A 20,086-nucleotide genomic window follows, 5' to 3' on the forward strand; every position below is an offset into this window, starting at 1 on the left:
TTTGGAAGCAAAAAGAATTGTAAGTTACTAATTTCTTTAAGATTGATCATATACTGCAGTGGGCTATTAATATTTTGTCTTATGACAACTCGATAAGGCAGAAAGGTATGTTACTGATCTTAGGTAATGTATTCAGTGCTGCTGAAAAATACACAGAACAGACAATTCCTAACTCTGTGATGCACTGTGAGATACCCTGGAAGGAAAACAAAGTCAGCTTGATTATAATTACTTGTTCAATTTGGTCGTCTTGAAGTAGTTGTTGGGTAAGGAATCTCTAGAGGGTTTTCAGAAGCAAAAAAGTCTCAGGAATAGGCTTGGAAAATTCTGTGCAGACTCTGAGTTACTGCCCTTGTCTAATGTCCCTGCAGCTGCTGCAGAGGTTTCCAGCCCAGGTAGCTGAGGTGTTGGAAAGAGCAGAGGCATCTGCTCTGTGGGCTGCAGGGGCTGCTGCAGTCCAGTCTTCCTTCAAGAAGCACCTCCCCATTTTCTCTTTGGCAGTAACCCACTGGTACTAGTGCTCATGTTGAATTTCTGTGAACAAAGAGTGAATGTTTTTCACTGGATTGGTTCCCAGAACCAACTTGTCACTTGACCATATGGATGAGGTTCTGGTGCAAGAGAATGGCAATTTGGGGGCCAGAGCTGCCATAGCTGGGACTGAGATGGACTTAAGCCACGACCGATCCAAGTCTTCTGTTGCCCAGGCCATTGGCTGGTAAAATACACCTACAGTGATTTTAATGTATATTACTACCACAGCTAAGGTCTGTGATTCATGCTTGATTTTGGACTTCCCTCTTATAGCTGAAAACTTGCAGAAAGGGTGGTTGTGAGCAGGAATATCTCTCTGGCTGCCCTTCAGAGAGTAACTGGATGTGGACAAATGTGCTTGTTTCCACCAAGTGATGCCACCCAAGTCAACAGATACCTCTTCCTTTACAGTGCTATCTGGTGTACACTACAGGCATGGTTCTTCAAAACATCTGGCAAACAAACCCAGCATATCCATTACGGGTGGATCATGCAGGGCTTTTTGGTAGTTGTCTGATTTTGGACTCTTCCAGCAGATCTGGTGATGAGAGAGGAGAAAGCGGTCAAACTGGAAGAAACTTGGAGAGAACAGTGTACGCTGGATTTCAAAACATCTCTTAAAAGTTTACTCTGCTCATAGCAGATCACAATGGTTTCAGCCTCACATCTAAATTTTGACTGAGACAATGAATTTTTTGTTTCATTGGAAAAAAAAGTACTCAGAATAGTATTATTATCTTTCTGTGTTTACATCTGGCAGTAGGTGAGCTGAAAACTCATTCGCAAGTCTTTTTCCCTAGAGGAAAAGGGATTTCCCAGTGTTAAGTGGTATTTCTGTCAGTAGTCCTCTCATTGCTGAAAGTAGGTCTGATTTTTTTGCTGAGAATATTTTGCGTAAAGATAATCCTTCTGAGACTACAGCATAAGTTATTTTGTGTTTGTAAGCAGGCAAGACTTTATGCTTTCTCTAGTACAGGAATTTTAGCACCGCTAGAAATGATTTCCCCTGTCTTCCCCCAGACATTGTACTCTTGTGTCTAATGTTTCTGAAACAAATTTGTCAAAATTGCTTTTTTGTTTAAGCTTTTGGGCTGAAAGAAGTCAATGCATGGTTTAAGCTTTATTTGAGGAGCTACCATTATCAATAGTGTTTCTTCAAACACAAATCATATGGCAAATTTCATTTAAAGTAGAACCATAAAAAAAAAAAAGAAAAAAACAGCATACAAAGTGAATCCTGGTTTGCTGACTCTGACATTGTCAGAAGATGAACCCACCAGTTAAAAACCATGTGATGTCTGTGAAGCATATCTGATGTCTATGTGCCTTTTTTTTAATACTAGTGCTATTTTCTTGTGATTATGGTGCAGCCCTCAGCTATCTCATCGTGTTACACACATTCTTGTGAGTCCCACTATCACATATTTGTAGGTCTCAAGGGTTTACCAAAGTCAGAGCAGTTATGTTTCGAGTGAGTAGTAGTCAAATTTTAATTGTTTTTTCACTCTTTTTTTCACATGCTGCTTTATCTGCTTTAGCTTTTCCTCGTTGTAATGCTGGAAGACATGGCACTTCACTGTTGCGTCTGTTCTCAGTGTGCTCTTATTAGAATTAAATGTATTTGGATGACTGTTTTCTGAAAACTCAGAGCATCCAGCCTGGTTGAGCAGCATGCAAACAGAAATAGGAGCATGGGAAAGTTCCTTTGAAGAATGTTATATAAAAATAACTATTGGGAGCTTATCAGTATGTGAACTGTCTACAAAAAGACAGATGCATACTGGATAAATAATAATAACTGGAGTAGGCATCTGTCTGATGCAACCTCCCAACGTTATCAAAATGAAACATGCTGTCTAACGTCTCCCGTCCCTGCAGACAAGCAGCATAGGAAGGATGAAAGTCAGCTAATATGAGCTTTTTTCCTGGAAAACATTTTCAGCTGTGGTGAAGTAACAACTGGGCTGTTAGCTGCAAGCATTGCTGCAACTGTGGGGGGTGGTTTGTGCAAACTCAGCTGCTCTCCTGATAGCAGAAGGTAACTTTGCTGTAGAATGAGCCTTAATCTAGGGATTAAAGGGGACAGTAAACTTAAGAAATGTAGGCTTCTTGCTGACCTTGCCTGCCCTCCAGGTGTTTATGTCTAAGTACTTTGTATTCAACAAGTAGGGCTTGTTGGTAAACCTGAAGTAAGGATGTAGGATTAGTGTTGCCATCAGATTTGTTCCTATGGATGACTGGGAAGTTGTTACTGGGGAGTAGGACTGATAGGTAATTCATTGCCCAAAGCACTGCCTATGTCTGGACCAGCTTCCAAACAGTTTCCAAGAAGAGCTTTCTGACAAGTGATCCTAATATGGAACTCAGGGAAGTCTGGGCACATGTGGTGAGACTGTCATCCTGAAAGGACCAGCACTTCATCGAGAAGTCAAAGATTACTTTTTGGCTGCTTCTTAATGAAGGAGCAGTTGTAACTTAGTGTGAACTCTACCTCATCAGTTGCCCCTGCTTGCAAGGTGATATATGTGATAAACTTCAAGTGCAAGTGGTCCTCCAATACCAGTTTCATTTTAATTTGGAATTGCATTTAATTCATGAAGAGACTGACATTTGCAACATCTGGATTCGCTGAAGAAGGCAGAGGCTCCATTTTTTCCTCACACTAGTAACACCAGAGCCCCACGTGTTAAATCATCTCACTGCTCATGCTGTGGATAAAGCCCTCTGAATTTTATGCAATTATGACAGCACAAATATGTGGTTTTGAAAATCACGGTTTATAGCTAAATCAAAGTAAAGTGCTCTAAGTGGCTTGATTGTGTGAGCTTTTGTCTCCTTAATGATTGTTCTTGTGACTAGAAACACTTAAAGACAGCATTCCCAGAGCTGTGCTTGCAGAGGCTACTTAACAGGTACGATAAAAGCCAGAGGTGTCCTAATACCTGGGGTCCCTGACCAGTGTGATAATACTGTATCAAAATACCAATTGAAAGAGTGTCTAAATAGCTTCACTTTTTATTGTGTTCCAGGCACAACTCTTCCAGCAGACCCAGAAGGAGTTTGTGGCTCTCTCCTGCAATAGCAGAAGGATAGGATGAGCAGCTGGGGTCTGGAAGTGAAGCTGTGGGCTCTCTGGACTCTGTTTGGCTGAAGTCCGTGTGTGCTGCCTGAGCTCAGGTGCAGTCAATCATCTGGACCCTGTATGTTCTTGGCAGCAGTGGTGAGCTGGTTTTCTCAAAGATAGCCAGTGTAAAAACTTCCTGGAGTTTGGGGGCTGCCACCTGTGTGTCAGCTTTGCCTTATGCAATCTGAACTGTGCAGAAGTATTTTAAAACCTAGGAGGAAACTTCTGGCTGTTTTGTTTCTTCCTGTACTTTCTTGGCATTATTTAATCTCTTGAGTTTTCTTGGTCAGCTGCAGTGTCCAGTTCTGTCAGTGCAAAGTCAGGGAGATATATTAATGTTTGCAGAGATAGTGTTGGTCACATTCTGTCTTCAGTAGTGTTACAGATGCTATAAATTGTGTGCCAGATGTGGTAAAATATGTGCCAGAAAATCACAGAATCACAGAATCACAGAATTGACTGGGTTGGAAAAGACCTCAGAGATCATCGAGTCCAACCCTTGGTCCAACTCTAGTCCGTTTACTAGATCATGGCACTAAGTGCCATGTCCAATCTCAGTTTAAAAACCTCGAGGGACGGCGAGTCCACTACCTCCCTGGGCAGGCCATTCCAATGCCTGACCACTCTCTCTGTAAAGAATTTCTTTCTAATATCCAGCCTAAATTTCCCCTGGCAGAGTTTAAGCCCATGCCCCCTGTCCTATTGCTAACTGCCTGGGAGAAGAGACCAATCCCCACCTGGCTATAACTTCCCTTCAGGTAGTTATAGAGAGTGATTAGGTCACCCCTAAGCCTCCTCTTCTCTAGACTAAACAACCCCAGCTCCCTCAGCCTCTCCCCATAGGTCTTACGTTCAAGTCCCTTCACCAGTCGTGTTGCTCTTCTCTGGACCCGCTCCAGCACTTCAATGTCTTTCCTGAACTGAGGGGAACTGAACACAATACTCCAGGTGTGGCCTCTCCAATGCAGAGTACAGGGGAAGGATCACCTCCCTTGTCCTGCTGACCACGCTATTTTTGATACAGGACAGGATACCGTTGGCCTTCTTGGCCACCTGGGCACACTGTTGGCTCATGTTGAGCTTCCTGTCAATTAGTACCCCCAGGTCCCTTTCTGTCTGACTGCTCTCCAGCCACTCTGCGCCCAGCCTGTAGCACTGCAGGGGGTTGTTGTGACCAAAGTGCAGCACCCAGCACTTGGCCTTATTGAACTTCATCCCATTGGAATCAGCCCATTTTTCCAGTCTATCCAGATCCCTCTGCAGAGCCCTCCTGCCTTCCAGCAGGTCGACACTCCCTCCCAACTTGGTGTCATCAGCAAATGACATGTATGTGTACCTGGTCATCTTATGTTTGGCAGAGTCAGTATCTTCCCTTAATGTGACAGTCAAGTGCAGTATCAGCTTTTGTATTGTCACTTTGAAGACTCTGCTGAGCATCTGGATCAACCAAATCGATAGTTTGGCAGCTAGAATAAAGAATCTGTGAGGATTTTAAAGGGTGGATCTGTATTTGTTTTTCTAATACCATGACATTCAAATAGTAATTGTGTTGAGAAAAGGGAGTTTCATAATTCATTAAACTACCTTCCTTCTTACAAATGTTTTTGGCCATTTTGGATAGCTATCTCCAATGTAGCTACTGAATATGTTTTGGCAGTGGTACTTTTTTCATTTATTCTGAAGTTGCTGTTGGTATATGTACATATTTATTCTATGTTATCTCTGCAGGTAACAGTTATACAAGAATTAGGCATTTATTTTTACTTGAACAGTTATCTGTATTGACAACATTATCTAAAATCTATTCTATTGTCTTTTATTTTGATCTTTTTTTTTTTTTAAATCTAAAGATCATCCCTGATTAATAACATTTTAAAGACCCAAAAACTTTCTGGAAACTGTTTGCTTCAGGTCTCTTGAAAAATGCTGTTCAAGGCCAAGGGTTAATACTCCTGTACCTGAAAACTATACTGTAGGCATATTCTGTATTTAGCTTTATAGATAATTCACTGTGTAAGCATCTTACTAAATAGAAAATGTAGTTTAGTACCATTAGTCCAATGCTTCTGCATTCAATTAAATATTTTAATTTGGGCACATGAAAGGGATTTGAATATATAAATTGTCAATACAGCTACTTTTCCTGGTGATATTTCTGTTTACTGAGAATCACAGAATCACAGAATGTTAGGGACTGGAACGGACCTCGAAAGATCATCTAGTCCAATCCCCCTGCCAGAGCAGGAACACCTGTATGAGGTTACACAGGAATGTGTCCAGGCGGGTTTTGAATGTCTGCAGAGAAGGAGACTCCACAACCCCCTGGGGCAGCCTGTTCCAGTGCTCTGTTACCTTCACTGAGAAGAAGTTTCTTCTCAAATTTAAATGGAACCTTCTGTGTTCCAGTTTGTACCCATTGCCACTTGTCTTACCATTGGATGTCACTGAGAAGAGCCTGGCTCCATCCTCGTGACACTCACCCTTTATATATTTATAAATATTAATGAGGTCACCCCTCAGTCTCCTCCAAGCTAAAGAGACCCAGCTCCTTCAGCCTTTCCTGATATGGGAGGTGCTCCACTCTCTTAATCATCTTTGTTGCCCTGTGCTGGACTCTCTCCAGCAGTTCCCTGTCCTTCTTGAACTGAGGGGCCCAGAACTGGACACGACATTCCACATATGGTCTCACCAGGGCGGAGTAGAGGAGGAGAACCTCTCTCGACCTAGTAACCACCCCCGTTCTAATACACCCCAGGATGCCATTGGCCTTCCTGGCCACAAGGGCACAGTGCTGGCTCGTGTTCATCCTATTGTCCACCAGGACCCTTAGGTCCCTTTCCCCTACACTGCACTCTAATAGGTCATTCCCCAACTTATACTGGAAGCTGGGGTTGTTCCTGCCCAGATGCAAGACTCTACACTTTCCCTAATTATATTTCATTAAATTTTTCCCCACCCAACTCTACAGCCTGTCCAGGTCTCGCTGGATGGCAGCACAGCCTTCTGGTGTGTCAGCCACTCCTCCCAGCTTGGTGTTATCAGCAAACTTGCTGACAGTGCACTCTAGTCCCTCGTCCAAGTCATTGATTAATACATTGAATAATACTGGTCCCAGTACCAACCTTTGCAGGACTCCACTAGATACAGGCCTCCAACTAGACTCTGCCCCATTGACCACGACTCTCTGGCTTCTTTCCTTCAGCCAGTTCCCAGTCCACCTCACTACCCAATTGTCCAGGCCGTTCTCCCTCAGTTTAGCTTTAAGGATGCTGTGGGAGACTGTGTCAAATACTTTACTGAAATCAAGACAGACCACATCCACTGCTTTACCATGATCTGTCCACCTGGTTATGTCCTCATAAAAGGCTATGAGGTTGGTCAAGCACAACTTCCCCTTGGTGAAGCCATGTTACTGCCCCATCAAGACAATCATCTGAAAGGTATTTTAGACTCTAGATTCCACTTTGAACATCCACTCAGGTTTATACTGTCACTTTTTGGCTGCTTCAGGGAGAAGTTTCTTCTGTTTCAGCCGTCTACTTAGAATGGTAATTCATCAAAAGCTATTAAAAAATTGGCATTAATTCAGGTGGCAGTTATTCTTTGGTTTGGAGCAGTGTGTTCTTCTCTTTCATGTTAAAAAGCAGAGGACCTGTAGCTGGTAGTATAATAGTAAGGTAAATGTTTGAAAGCTACGTATTCAAAATGTACTTTAAATTTTGCATTGAGATACTTTCACATGAAAATTTTATACACCCGGGCTTCCCCATACGTGTTTTCCCAGGCTCAAATTTTGTCTACACGGAAAATTGTCAATACTTATCTAAGATTTGCCAACCTATAGCAGTTCTATGTATGCTATTTCACAGGTTAGCTGCATGATGGATCTTCTGAGTCACTACATGAGAATTCAGGAGAGAAACATGCCAGCTGTGTTAGTGTGTCAACCAAACTAAATTGAGGACATGCATTATCAGTTATTTATGACTAGCATGCCAGATACAGTAATTGTTTAAATTCATAACAATTTTGCTATCCTCTATTAAAAATAAAAAAACCAAAAACCCAACACAAAGACATTAAAAATTCAGTTTTAGAAGTAGAATTGCATGGCTTTAAAAAATAGGTATTGTCTTACCCAGACTCAGTGGTGTCAGCATTTCTCGCTGTCCTCTCTATATAATTGCTCTGTTAACTCTCTGATATATTCTTTGGGTTTTTTTGTTGCTGGTTTATGTTGTTTTTGCTTTGATTTGTTTCGTTGTTGTTTTTTTTTTGTTTCTGCCACTGTGATTTCAGTTCACTTTCTGTAATATGACCATTTGCTTCACTGCAGCAAGCTTTTGACCAGCTCCTCTTGGTAGTGTCAGGAGAAAGGGGCTGAGTGATCGTGCTAAATTAAATGTCTTTCATGTGGCAACTGAGTCACTTGGAGATGTCACTTCTGGGTCCCTCCTCTTCATTGTGTCTGTCTGCAGCTGAACGGCCCCAAAGGAATGTTTGTCCCTGTGCAGTGGGCAGCACTGTGGACCTTGATCTTAACTGGGACTGTTGAAAGCCACTTGAAATAGTAATAATAAAATATTAATACTGATAGATGTCTGCTGTCATAACTGACTTTTTTTCTGTCCTGCAACAGCAAAAACTTTGATACTTTTTTGTCTCTTGAATAGAGGTTAAAAGTAATTAGAAGTTAAATGCAGAAACAGAACTGCCATATGCATGGTAGCTGTCGTGTTCTGTGATCAAATGTGCGCTGCACTGGGGAGTAGCTTTGGTGAAGAAATGGTGTTGAAGCGTTCCTCAACAGCAGAAAGAGGTCTGGTTTTGCTAATTTATTTCTTAAAATTGGATGACAGCCAGTTTTCTATCAAGATTTTCAAGTAAAGTGTCTTTATCTCGTTAATAGTCTACTCTTTGCATTGCTTCTCTATGTTTAAACTTTCTAAACTTGTGTTTGTTTCTGCGTTGCAGTGCAGTCTGTGGTGGGATGGTGGCCTCAATTGTAGGTTGCCACTGAACTGGAGCAATTTGTTTCTCATGTTGATGTTTTGGAATACAGTATTATATTTGAGTACCAGTATTATGCCCTAATGAACATAATGAACTCGTAAACTACATACTTCACAACATATCTCATTGAAATGAATAAGCTTTCCCGCCCTTAATATAAGTAATGTGTGCATCATAAAGATCATTTTTCTTTCAATTATGAGAAATTCTTGATGCTGTGCCTTTTTCACATAGTTGTATTTACAAATGGATCCTTTGTTGCTCTGGAAAGGGAAGGCTTGGTGGGCATATCCTACAGTAAGGAGGCAAAAGACCAGAACATCTGTTTTCTTAACAAGTCTAGCAATGTGTTCACCACATTTCTCAGCTTCACAAAACCACTTGGATGTTGTAACTATAGCAGTATGAGGAACATACCCTTTCTTGTGACTGCAGGGAAAGACTACATGAAAAAACCTAACAAAAATGTATTCAGAAAAGTTACAGTTATTGTAATCTGGAAAATTTATTTATTAGTAAACTTAAATATCTCATCATATTCAGCAATGCTGAGTAATTATTGATTTAATTTGGAAATGCGGTGCAACTTACAGTCTGTAGAATGAGACTGTAGGTGTATGGAGTAAAAGAACTAAAATGGTTGCATACTTTTGAAAATGTTGTCTTTGCATTTTTGCGCTTTTTCTTTGAAGTTTTTAATAATGTGCATAACTTTTCTCTGACCCTGTTGACTTAGAATGAAAAATTTTGTTCCATAGGTGTGTCGTCATAGAGAAATATTATTCTTGTAATGTATGGAAAAGCTAAGAATTTAACTTTAAAATTTATAATTCGAGAGTGATATATAAAATATGGAGATGAGATTATCATCTGGTGCAATTTTTGTTAAGGCCAGATGAGTCACTTAATCAGAAAATGTGGCCTGTTGCACTCCATTGCATAATTGATAATAAAGGTTACTCATTTTGGTGGCAAATATCCCAACCCTTAGTAGTGTATAGTCACCTTTAAAACTCAGATTTAATTGTTGGAAGGAGACACTCAAAGTATTTGCTTTTTCTGGCCAAAATCTGGAGCAACATAAAGCATATGTGTGTTCTGCGGGACTGAGCAGCCTTTGCTGCAATGCTGCTTGAGGGAGCACTAAGAAGTCCCACCAAGTGCCAGACACTTGGCAGTTTGCTTCCTTTTGGCTTTCATGGGGGTGGTAGGACCAACTTGTGACAGTGACAGCCCTGCACTGACTTGTTAACGAAACTTGGTTTGCTCCTGTTACAATCTCCATCCATCAACTTTAGCAGTTTTTTCTATTCAGAGATACAGATTGATTGTTTGCTCACAGCTCATACCTTCTGTTTTGGGCTTTTTCCTGGGATGAAGATAGGTTTCATCCTTTGGCTGGATGCAGTCTCCTGATATTTCAATAAAAACTTGGAAAGAAAATATTTAGCATCAGAATCGTGGGAATAATTTAACTAAATACAGGATATAAAATGTCTTGTTGAACATGGTATCAGAAAGAACCTTAGTTTAGAATTTTGAGTGTTAGATATTTAAGTATGTGGCCTTACTGGCAGTTCTTGTCTTTGGTGCTCCTTAATTTGTGGCCTCTTGTTTCTCTGTCCTGGGTATTTCACTCTTTTCCATAGCCTAACTCATCTCCTCAGATGAGAAAATCCAGAAAATACAGGACAAGTTGTAGGAGAAGATTTTTGTGGTTATATTGCCTCAGTAAAAAAGGGAGTGCTTTTCTCCTGTAGGAAAGGCTGAAAGAAAAATAGGCAGTTCAGAATTTATGTCTCATTTATATTTGAATTTCATGAAAAGTTACAAGATATATATCCATCACAGGGGCCTTTACAATCAAGAAAAGTTCGCTAAATTAGCAAGACTTTGCCAAGTCGTGGGAAACGGGAGAGGTGCCTGAGGACTGGAGGAAAGCAAATGTCAGTCCAGTCTTCAAAAAGGGCAAGAAGGAGGACCCGGGTAACTATAGACTGGTCAGCCTCACCTCCATCCCTGGAAAGTGATGGAACAACTTATCCTTGGTGCCATCTCAAAGTCAATATGGCTTCACCAAGGAGAAGTTGTGCTTGACCAACCTCATTGACTTTTATGAGGGCATAACAAGATGGATGGATGATGGCAGAGTGGTGGACGTGGCCTACCTTGACTTGAGTAAGGCATTTGGCACAGTCTCCCACAGCATCCTTGCTGCTAAACTGAGGGAGTGCGGTCTGGACGATCGGGTAGTGAGGTGGACTGTGAACTGGCTGAAGGGAGGAAGCCAGAGAGTTGTGGTCAATGGGGCAGAGTCCAATTGGAGGCCTGTATCTAGTGGAATCACTCATGGGTCAGTACTGGGGCCAGTACTATTCAATATATTCATCAATGATTTGGACGAGGGACTAGGGTGTGCTATCAGCAAGTTGACACCAAGCTGATGCTGATTGCTGATGACACCAAGCTGGGAGGAGTGGCTGACACGCCAGAAGGCTGTGCTGCCATCCAGCGAGACCTGGACAGGCTGGAGAGTTGGGTGGGGAAAAATTTAATGAAATATAATTAGGGGAAGTGTAGAGTCTTGCGTCTGGGCAGGAACAACCCCAGGTTCCAGTATAAGTTGGGGAACAACCTGTTGGAGAGCAGTGTAGGGGAAAGGGACCTAAGGGCCCTGGTGGACAATAGGATGACCATGAGCCAGCACTGTGCCCTTGTGGCCAAGGAAGGCCAATGGCATCCTGGGGTGTATTAGAAGGGGGGTGGTTAGTAGGTCGAGAGAGGTTCTCCTTCTCCTCTGCTCTGACCTGGTGAGACCACATCTGGAATATTGTGTCCAGTTCTGGGCCCCTCAGTTCCAGAAGGACAGGGAATTGCTGGAGAGAGTCCAGCGCAGGGCAACAAAGATGATTAAGGGAGTGGAGCACCTCCCATATGAGGAAAGGCTGAAGGAGCTGGGTCTCTAGCTTGGAGAAGAGGAGACTGAGGGGTGACCTCATTAATGTTTGTAAATATGTAAAGGGTGAGTGTCATGAGGATGGAGCCAGGCTCTTCTTGGTGACAACCAATGATAGGACAAGGGGTCATGGGTTCAAATTGGAACACAAGAGGTTCCACTTAAATTTGAGAAGAAACTTCTTCTCAGTGAGGGTGACAGAGCACTGGAACAGGCTGCCCAGGGGGGTTGTGGAGTCTCCTTCTCTGGAGTCATTCAAAACCCACCTGGACGCATTCCTGTGTAACCTCATCCAGGTGTTCCTGCTCCGGCAGGGGGATTGGACTGGATGATCTTTCGAGGTCCCTTCCAATCCCTAACATTCTGTGATTCTGTGATTCCGTGAAGAGGCCACTCATGTTTTGTCTCAGAATGGGTGTGTGTGAATATATTTAATTTTTTCATGAGCCAGTCTTTCTGTGTCTGAAGGCAACCTGTGTTGTTTTTTACACTAGGGCAATAGTGCAGACTTGACGGAAGTGTCACTGAAGTTGAGCATCAAAGCTCCAGGTGATATAATTGCAGCCCTGTTCTGTTTTGTTTTGATTTAATTGTCCAAAATCATCTTTCCCACCCTCCTCCCAGTTGTCTTTCAACACCATCAGCTGGCATTAGATATGCACTTTGGCATTCATTGATTGTAATATGAGCAGCATTTTGTATTTCGGTGTGGTTGTTTCCTAACTGCCTTCCTTTCATTAAATATTTCTGTTCAGTTATTCTCATCTAAAAATCCCACTAAATCTTTGTCTTTTACCTCTGAAAAGATAATGTTCTCCCTTTTGAGAACTGTTTGTGTTTTGAATGCTCATTAAGAATAATATCAACTGTTGTGTGGCCTAAGCATTGTTTGGTGGTAATGTCTATTTTTTTTTAACTTAATTTTTGTCTTGGCTTCTCAGGGAAGTAGCAGACTGATCTATTCTGTAGCTTTGCTGATAGAGTACTCTGTACATGGATTACGGTGAGATTCTTCAGGATTACTGCCACCTATTTTAGCAGCAGCTACTGAATAAGATTATATCAAGGTAGCCTGTTACTATTCTGAGGCATGCAGGTGAAGAAATAGTTAAGTGTGGTTCCTTGTACTGCTTCCTTCCTATATTAAGCTATAGTACTTCCCTATACAGAGAATAAACAGGGTATAAACTTTTTCTTCTGCCAGGTGGGGAGCTATGATTGTAGTGTCTCTGGGCACATTTGGACTTTCTCTGTTTTAACCGTTAGCCTTCTTCAAACATTTCAGTTCCTATTATGTCCATGTAAGTCACTATCAGTACTTGGACCTATAGGGTCATACACTACTAGGTCACACTTTGCAAGGATTTCAGGATGTATCTTCACTTGTAGCAAATCAAGGTAGTTCTTCTTATGTTGGTAAAGTTAAAACAGCTCAAGTGTTTCCTTTGGAGTTTTGGAGTTTTAGAGTTTTTGGCCTAAGTAATAAGATTGTATTAGAAGTCTTGTATCCATGTTGTGTTGTATTCTTCCTTTATTTATCTTTAGATGTAAAAAGGCTCATTTTAATGACTTTGTAATGTAAATGATAACTTTGACTGTGAGTGTTCCCAAAGCCAAGATTTTTCAGCTGATTAAATCTTCTCCCAGATGCAGAATCTTGAGAATTCTAGAAAAGCAGGCTTTGAGGAATGTCTGCTTTTCTCCTTCACTCTTCAGGATTGTAAAACTTTCCCCTCAACCCCCCTTATCTTTGTAAATGATGGAAGAACTCTATGACTTTATTTTTAGGCAGAAATCTTCCCCGCATTTTGCAAGTCCACCTAGCCTTCCAGCCATCCTACTCCACAGCTGTCACAACAAACTTTCTCTCAGATGCTATTAAATGTATCAGACATCACTCTACAGCATGTGAGTTTGTTACCCTGGGGCTTTTCAGTCTATTCTCATGTTATCAAAACCTCTGTGTGATTTCAAGGTTTCCTACATTCCTTGGAGGAAAATCAAATGGTACATGGTTAGGAAACTGATAGATGCTCTGCAGATTTAGCATATCTCTAGCAATTAAGTGGTTAATATCCTCAATTTATTGTTTTCTTTACTCACTTCCCATAACCATGACTCTTGTGAACTCGCTGTATCCTTTTGTCTGTATTTTCAACTGGGATTTTGGGATAACTTTGCCACAGTGGAGAAGCAGCATTGCTCTTGCTTTGTTTATTCTATTTCTGTTCCCTCTGCTACTCTTTCAATTATCTGATTGCTGTAGACAGTTTTCTCATCTGAGAGGTTTTTTTATCCTCTTTCATTTTTTTTACATCTGTTACATTTAAGTAATTTGTATTGTAATTATTTTAATGGTGGTAACACCAGTTAGACTGGTAACAGATTGGGTGTGCTAAACCTCTTTTATATAAGGGCACAATAAAACCTGAAGATCCCAATGAACTTGCCCTTTAGCATCAAAGACGGTATTTAGCTACAGGTAAATGGATCGGACAATAGGTGGAAGCATCCTTAAAGTAGCTGCATAGTTGCTACTAAATGTATCATATGACATCATCTTTGCTCCCAGCCTAGCACTGTGAGGTACATTTCATTCTCTCATATTCATTAGACCTGAAAAAGACTTATATACTGCCTTTAATTTGGACTCCTTGAAGATAAGAGTGACATGACCTTACAAATTGGGAATGGCCTCAGAATTACTTTAGCCAGCTCTCGTGGGTGCAACCCATCAGGCCTCATGGATTTACATATGTCCAGTTTGTTTAAGTGCTGCCTAACCTGGTCTTCCTCCACCAAGGGTATGTCTTCCTTGTTCCAGACTTTCCGTTTGAAATGTTCTGCTAGGATTTGGCAGGAAGAAATCTTCCTCTTCTATGGACCATATTCAGACCATGTCCTTCTCTATGTGGATCCAGGTGCTGCCATGGCTGGACGCCCCCTGTCCACTGCACCTGAAGCTAAAAGAACCGGAGCCGTTTTGCATTATTGCCTTTTAGCTTTGTCCTTATTTGGAACCACAGAGTTTCCCTGGTTCCTAAGTGTAGTCTTTCATCCTGGAAAGCTGAGAACCTACATAACCCTTTAAGCTGGAGATGATTAAGCCCTGAGCCCTGCTGAAGTTTCTGAAGAGACCAAATTCACCTGGCATAAACACCCAGTGTCTAATATGTGAATGGCTTTCAATTCTGCTCAAAATGGGAAGAGGAGCAAGGGCAGCTCCCACTTTTTGCTTGTTATGTCAGTGATTAGAAGTCCCTGTGAAGTAGTGAAAGGTGGAATTTGTAGGCTTTATATAGTCTTGAGAGCTTCACTTTTTAGGAGAATACCCTAAACATGAGGCTGCAGGCAAGGCTGGAACAGGACCATTCTGTATCCTTTCCATGCATGCAAGATGTACAGAGTCAGAGAAATAAAGTAGAGGGATTGTACCCTCTAATGAGCATCCTTGCTTCCTGGAAGCACAAGGGGAATCCCAGATTCTTATCCCTAGTTTAGAAAATGGTTATTTTGTCCTAAAAAGCCATGGAAGGAGATGCATTAATAGGGCTGGGAGAAAGAGCTGTACTTCCTGAAAGTGTGTTTTCTTCCTATCTCATTTTCTCTAAACTTCTGCTGAAGAAATCGAGTGAATAATTAAATTCATCAAACAATTGTGAGTATCCTATTTTTTTTAATTAGTCTGGCACTGTGATGTTCATTTGCTGAGCCTTAACTAGTGAGATGTGCAAAATTCAGTAGTCTCTTTTCCCAGCTAGTTCACTGGTGTGATAATGTTGCAAAGACTGGGACAACAGATGTGCTATTCTGTCCCTGAATTAGCAGTGGAGTGATTCCTGTATTGCAGTCCAAGTTGAGTATGATGTTATTTTATCTAGCAGGGAGCTATTTCTGAACACTGCTAGCTTTTGGACAGATGATGCTGCACTATTCAAGGAAGACACAATTCCCATTCTTGTGTCCTTGCTCAGAGTTTGAATTCAGTTACACTCCTCTAACAATGTAGCGGCAGATAGCAAAGCACTGTGCAGGGCAGGAGTATCTTACCTTCACAGAAGCTGTGGAAACGTGTCTGTTTCAGTGGGAAATTCCTGGAAAAGCTGTGGGTCTTAAATGCAGCTCCTCTGGAGCAGCCTTCGGAGCGAGGATGCTGCTGGTTTTGAATGAGGCCAAGAAAACAAAGTAAATGTTTCTTAGTTAAGGGAAATGTGATTTGATTTCTCCATTGAAAAAAATGGATGAAGTTGGGAGCTGGAGGCTCTTTGAGGTGGCCAATGCTAATTAAACAATACTCCCATGTTTTCTATATAAGAACTAAATATATCAGCTTTCTCTGGTAGATTTTGCAAACCCTTAAACAAACAAAACTCCAAAGTTTATTTTTTGAAACTGACTCTACAAAGTTGTTGTCTTACTCCATTCAGCAAGAATTTGTCTTCTGGCAGGAATCAGATTATTTTGCTTGCTTCTTTGTGGGTGATGAGCTTGGCAAAAATCAGAGAATGAGCATGGCCATCCTGAGAAAATTACTGATGTCTCTAGCAGAGGATGTCTATGAGCATGTAATTAACTGGTCCAAAGGGGAGGAACACGGGGAAAGTACAGAGCATAGCAATAAAAATACACCAATACCCTCTGTGTAGTGTAGCCACAAATAAACAGTAACTCAGACTATAAAAGGCATTTTACAGTTCTCTGTCAGTGTCCTGAGATAACCCAAGTCTTCTGCTCCTGGTTGTTTAAGACCTTTGCCCCTTCTGTCTCGCAGAGAGAGAGGAAATCTGTGTGATAGGTTTATCATTCAAAGATGAACTCTCAGATGATTTTTGTTGTTCTTTTGGGAAAATGACACTCCACTGTGAGGAAATTTTTACTGCCTTTATCTCAAGTTTAGGGGACATTTGAAGGAGAACGGCTTAATATTCTTATATTACTAAAGCTATTGAACTTGCTGTTTACGAAAAGACCCATAAAGGCCTATGAAAAACTGGCAATTTGTTCTGGTTATCATATCAACTAGTCTTGGTGACTTAAAAAAGTTTGTGTGCATGTTTTTTGGGGGTTTGGTGTGTTGGTTTTGGATATTGTCTGCCTCAACATTAGGAAAGCTTTTGACACTGTCTCCTGTAAGATCTTGGGAAGCTGATGAAATATGGGCTGAATAAGCAGACAGTGAGGTGGATTGAAAACTGGCTCAGCAGATGAGCTGAGAAGGTTGTGATCATTGGCACAAAATCCAGTTGGCAGCCAGTAACTAGAGGTGTCCCCCAGAAGTCAATATTTGATCTAATACTCTTCAACATCTTTGATGATACAGATGCTCGGCCAGAAGGCACCCTCAGCAAAGTTTGCAGATGATACAAAATTAGGAGGAGTGACTGATACGATAGATGGTTGTGCTGACATTCAGAGGAGCCTCAACAGGCTGGAGAAATGGGCTGACAGGAACATCATGAAGTTCAACAAGGGGAACTGAGAAGTCCTGCACTGGAGAAGGAACAACCCCAGGCACCAAGCTGGGGCTGCCCAGCTGGAAAGCAGCTTTGCAGGAGAGGATCTGGAGGTCCTGGTGGATACAAAGTTGAATGAACCAGTTGAATGTACCTTTGTGGCAATGGTCAACAGCTTGGTGGGCTGCATTAAGAGGAATGTTGCCAGCAGTTTGAGGGAGGTGGTCCTTACCCACTGCTCAGCTCTGGTGAGGCTACACATAGAGTATTGTGTTCAGTTCTGGGTTCCCCGGTACAAGAGAGAGATGATTAAAGGATTGAAGCATCTTTCATGTGAGGAGTGGCTGAGGTACCTGGGACTTTTGAGCCTAGAGAACTGATGGCTCTGGGGGAATCTCATCTGTGATTATAAATACCTGATGAGAGGATGCAAAGAGGACAGAGCCAGGCTCTTTTCCTTGATGCTGAGTGACAGAACCAGAGGCCATGGGCACAAACTGAAATGCTGGAGGTTCCCTCTGAATATCAGGAAATATTTTTTACAGTGATGGTGACTGAGGTGGAACAGGTTGCCCAGGGAGGTTGTGGAGTCTCCCTCCTTGGAGACATTATAAAGCACTGTGGACATGGTCCTGGGCAGCCTGCTTTAGATTGCTCTGGACAAGATGAGCTCTAGAGGTTCCTTCCAACCTCAGCCATTCTGTAATTGTGTGATACACACTTCCCTGACTTTCCAGAAATTATATTTTAAAGTTACAAGTGCTTTCTTATAATGACATATAGGAAGGTTAAGCATTCACATTCCTAGTACCAACTAGATTCTAGTGAGGGTGGTAATTCAGTTTTTCTTACTATGTTCTGCCATTGTTAGGCTGAAGCTTCTTTGGAAGCATAACATAAATAAAAATTGGAGAGAAATCAGAAGTAAAGTGGTAACTGTAAGTATCAAAGTTACATCTGAATTTTCCAGATTCTTGTTTATCTCAGCATGTTTCTTGAACAAGGAGACATAAATGAGTAGATCCTGCAACCTACATTGAGACAAAGATTTCTAAGTGGAAATATAAATACACTGAAACTAAGAGAGGACAGGAGAGGAAATGGGACAAGATACATACTAGACGTGATGTCAGAATTCATTGTATATTAAGGTAACTTAATTATGTCAAAGGCTTATTTTTCTTTATTTATTTTCAGCAAATGCTGTAAAATGGTCCAAAATGAACATCCTGAGAAAACGAGTTTATCTATTTGTGGTTCATTGTTACAAACATAAGTGGAAAGCTGGTTTCTTAGCTTAGATAATTCAGAATGGATCTTGCAGAAGCTTTGAACACAACTGTGGCATGCACTCCCAGAGGCACAAAACTGGTGTAAACTCACTCTCTCAGGAATTGGCTTGACTGCTAGTTTGCTCTGTGGCTTCTAAAGTGGGAGTTAATTCAGGAATAACCTGCAACTGGTATTCTGTGGCAGTCAGATGAGGTAGATGCTCTGGTCCCTTCTGACATTATGACTTACAAAGCCATCTGTTTATTGTGAAATTTACCTAATCCATAAAATGACTGAGAATTAACGCTCAATTAAAGCATCTGTAGTGTAGTGTCTGAAAACAAGGAGGATTTTTTTGTATTTTGCATGTGATAATCATATGTGGATACAATGTAGCAAATACATGTGTATATACATACCCTTATACCCTCCCCCCTTCCTTTGTACTGGCTCTCTGTATGCATATAACATCATGAACCAAAAAAACAAGGTGAGTACATTGTCATGATTCTTCAGGTCAGTGACTATAAAATGTAGAGTATAACTCTCCAGCAATATTAAATAAATACAAACAGGGAAGAAGGATTATGTGGAAATCCTAACAGCAAAATATTTTAGTAATACTTCTGCCATGCAGGTCTGATTTACCCATATTTTATGAATATTAGCCAACTAATTAGTCCTTTGCTATTTGTAGAACAATTGTTTCCAAGCAAAACTTACTTTGTAGAGGCCAAAATCTGCCTTTAGTGTGACTAGTTTTTGAGGCAAATTGCATTATTTTTCAAAAATGTTGGCATTCCCATGAAAGTCTATGAAAATGGCAAAAGTGCTGAACCAAAATCTTTTTGAGCTAGTAGTAATTGTGACTTCATTTGACCATAACTAATTACTATTTTTTTAAGTTTCGTAATAGCTGCAGCTCTAGAGCTGATTAAAAGGCCTTACTTCTTATTGCTAATTTTTATCAAAGTGCAGCTTGATTTAAATTCAAAGGAAAATAAAAGTTACATTTACTTTTGTGTATATTAGTAAAGACCTTTATATTTTGGGTTTCGGTAATCATACTTGCTATGTTATAAGAGAGCTTTGCAACTACTCCAACTCACTCCAGAGGGTGGGTTTTTTTTTTGTCAGTTCAATCAATAGTATAGACAAACTGTTGCTTTTATAAGATTGAAAAATTTGTGACATCTTAAAAATGAGAACTTTTAATGATAAGTTGGATAAACTATAAATTGTTACCAAAGATAACTCTTGGCATTGAACACAGGATCAGCACCCCTAGCCTGGCACCTCTCTACAGTGCTGCTGAAGGCAGTCCTGAAGAGATACACTAGTTAATAAGAAATTGTGTTTCTCTGGTAGTCATGGATTTACGCAATGGAAAAAATAATACTTTCTTCCTGGGAGAATTTGATCTAAATTGCTCTGACTTCTTTCTAGTGCAATAGAAAGTGCTTTCCTGGTTACAAAGATAGAGATTAAGAAGCACTTTTATTCATGAATGTTTTTGTCCAGATGTTTTGTGTGAAGACATTTGATTTGGCACTTCTGGCAAATCCTGCTCCTAACAGAAAGGAGATGCAAAGCTCCTCCTGGATGGGAGCAGCCCTGGCTTTTGATTCAGTGAAAGATGTGATTATTTAAAGAGATGCCGCATTCCAATGATGTTTCTTAAGACCACAACAAAGACTGTGTCCAGTGTTCTAAGTATTTTTTTCATTTGCTTTC

General features: G+C 41.0%; 1 protein-coding gene across 7 annotated transcripts in view; it reads left to right on the forward strand.

Moving 5' to 3' along the window:
- The window catches only part of CPQ (carboxypeptidase Q), a 159,327-nt gene that overhangs the window by 4,609 nt on the left and 134,632 nt on the right, over positions 1 to 20,086 (forward strand). For 2 of the 7 annotated variants that reach the window (XM_065054059.1, XM_021280863.2), the window contains exon 2: positions 3,564 to 3,754. The exons of 1 other annotated variant lie outside the window; for it this stretch is intronic. The gene's annotated coding sequence lies outside the window, so the exon portion shown is untranslated. Of the gene's footprint in view, positions 1 to 3,563; positions 3,755 to 18,211; positions 18,232 to 20,086 lie in introns of those variants that run through there. 4 more of the 7 variants (XM_065054058.1, XM_021280855.2, XM_021280865.2 and 1 more) reach the window with 3 other exon arrangements.

The sequence above is a fragment of the Columba livia genome, chromosome 2 (assembly GCF_036013475.1).
Source record: "Columba livia isolate bColLiv1 breed racing homer chromosome 2, bColLiv1.pat.W.v2, whole genome shotgun sequence".
Classification (NCBI taxonomy): domain Eukaryota; kingdom Metazoa; phylum Chordata; class Aves; order Columbiformes; family Columbidae; genus Columba; species Columba livia.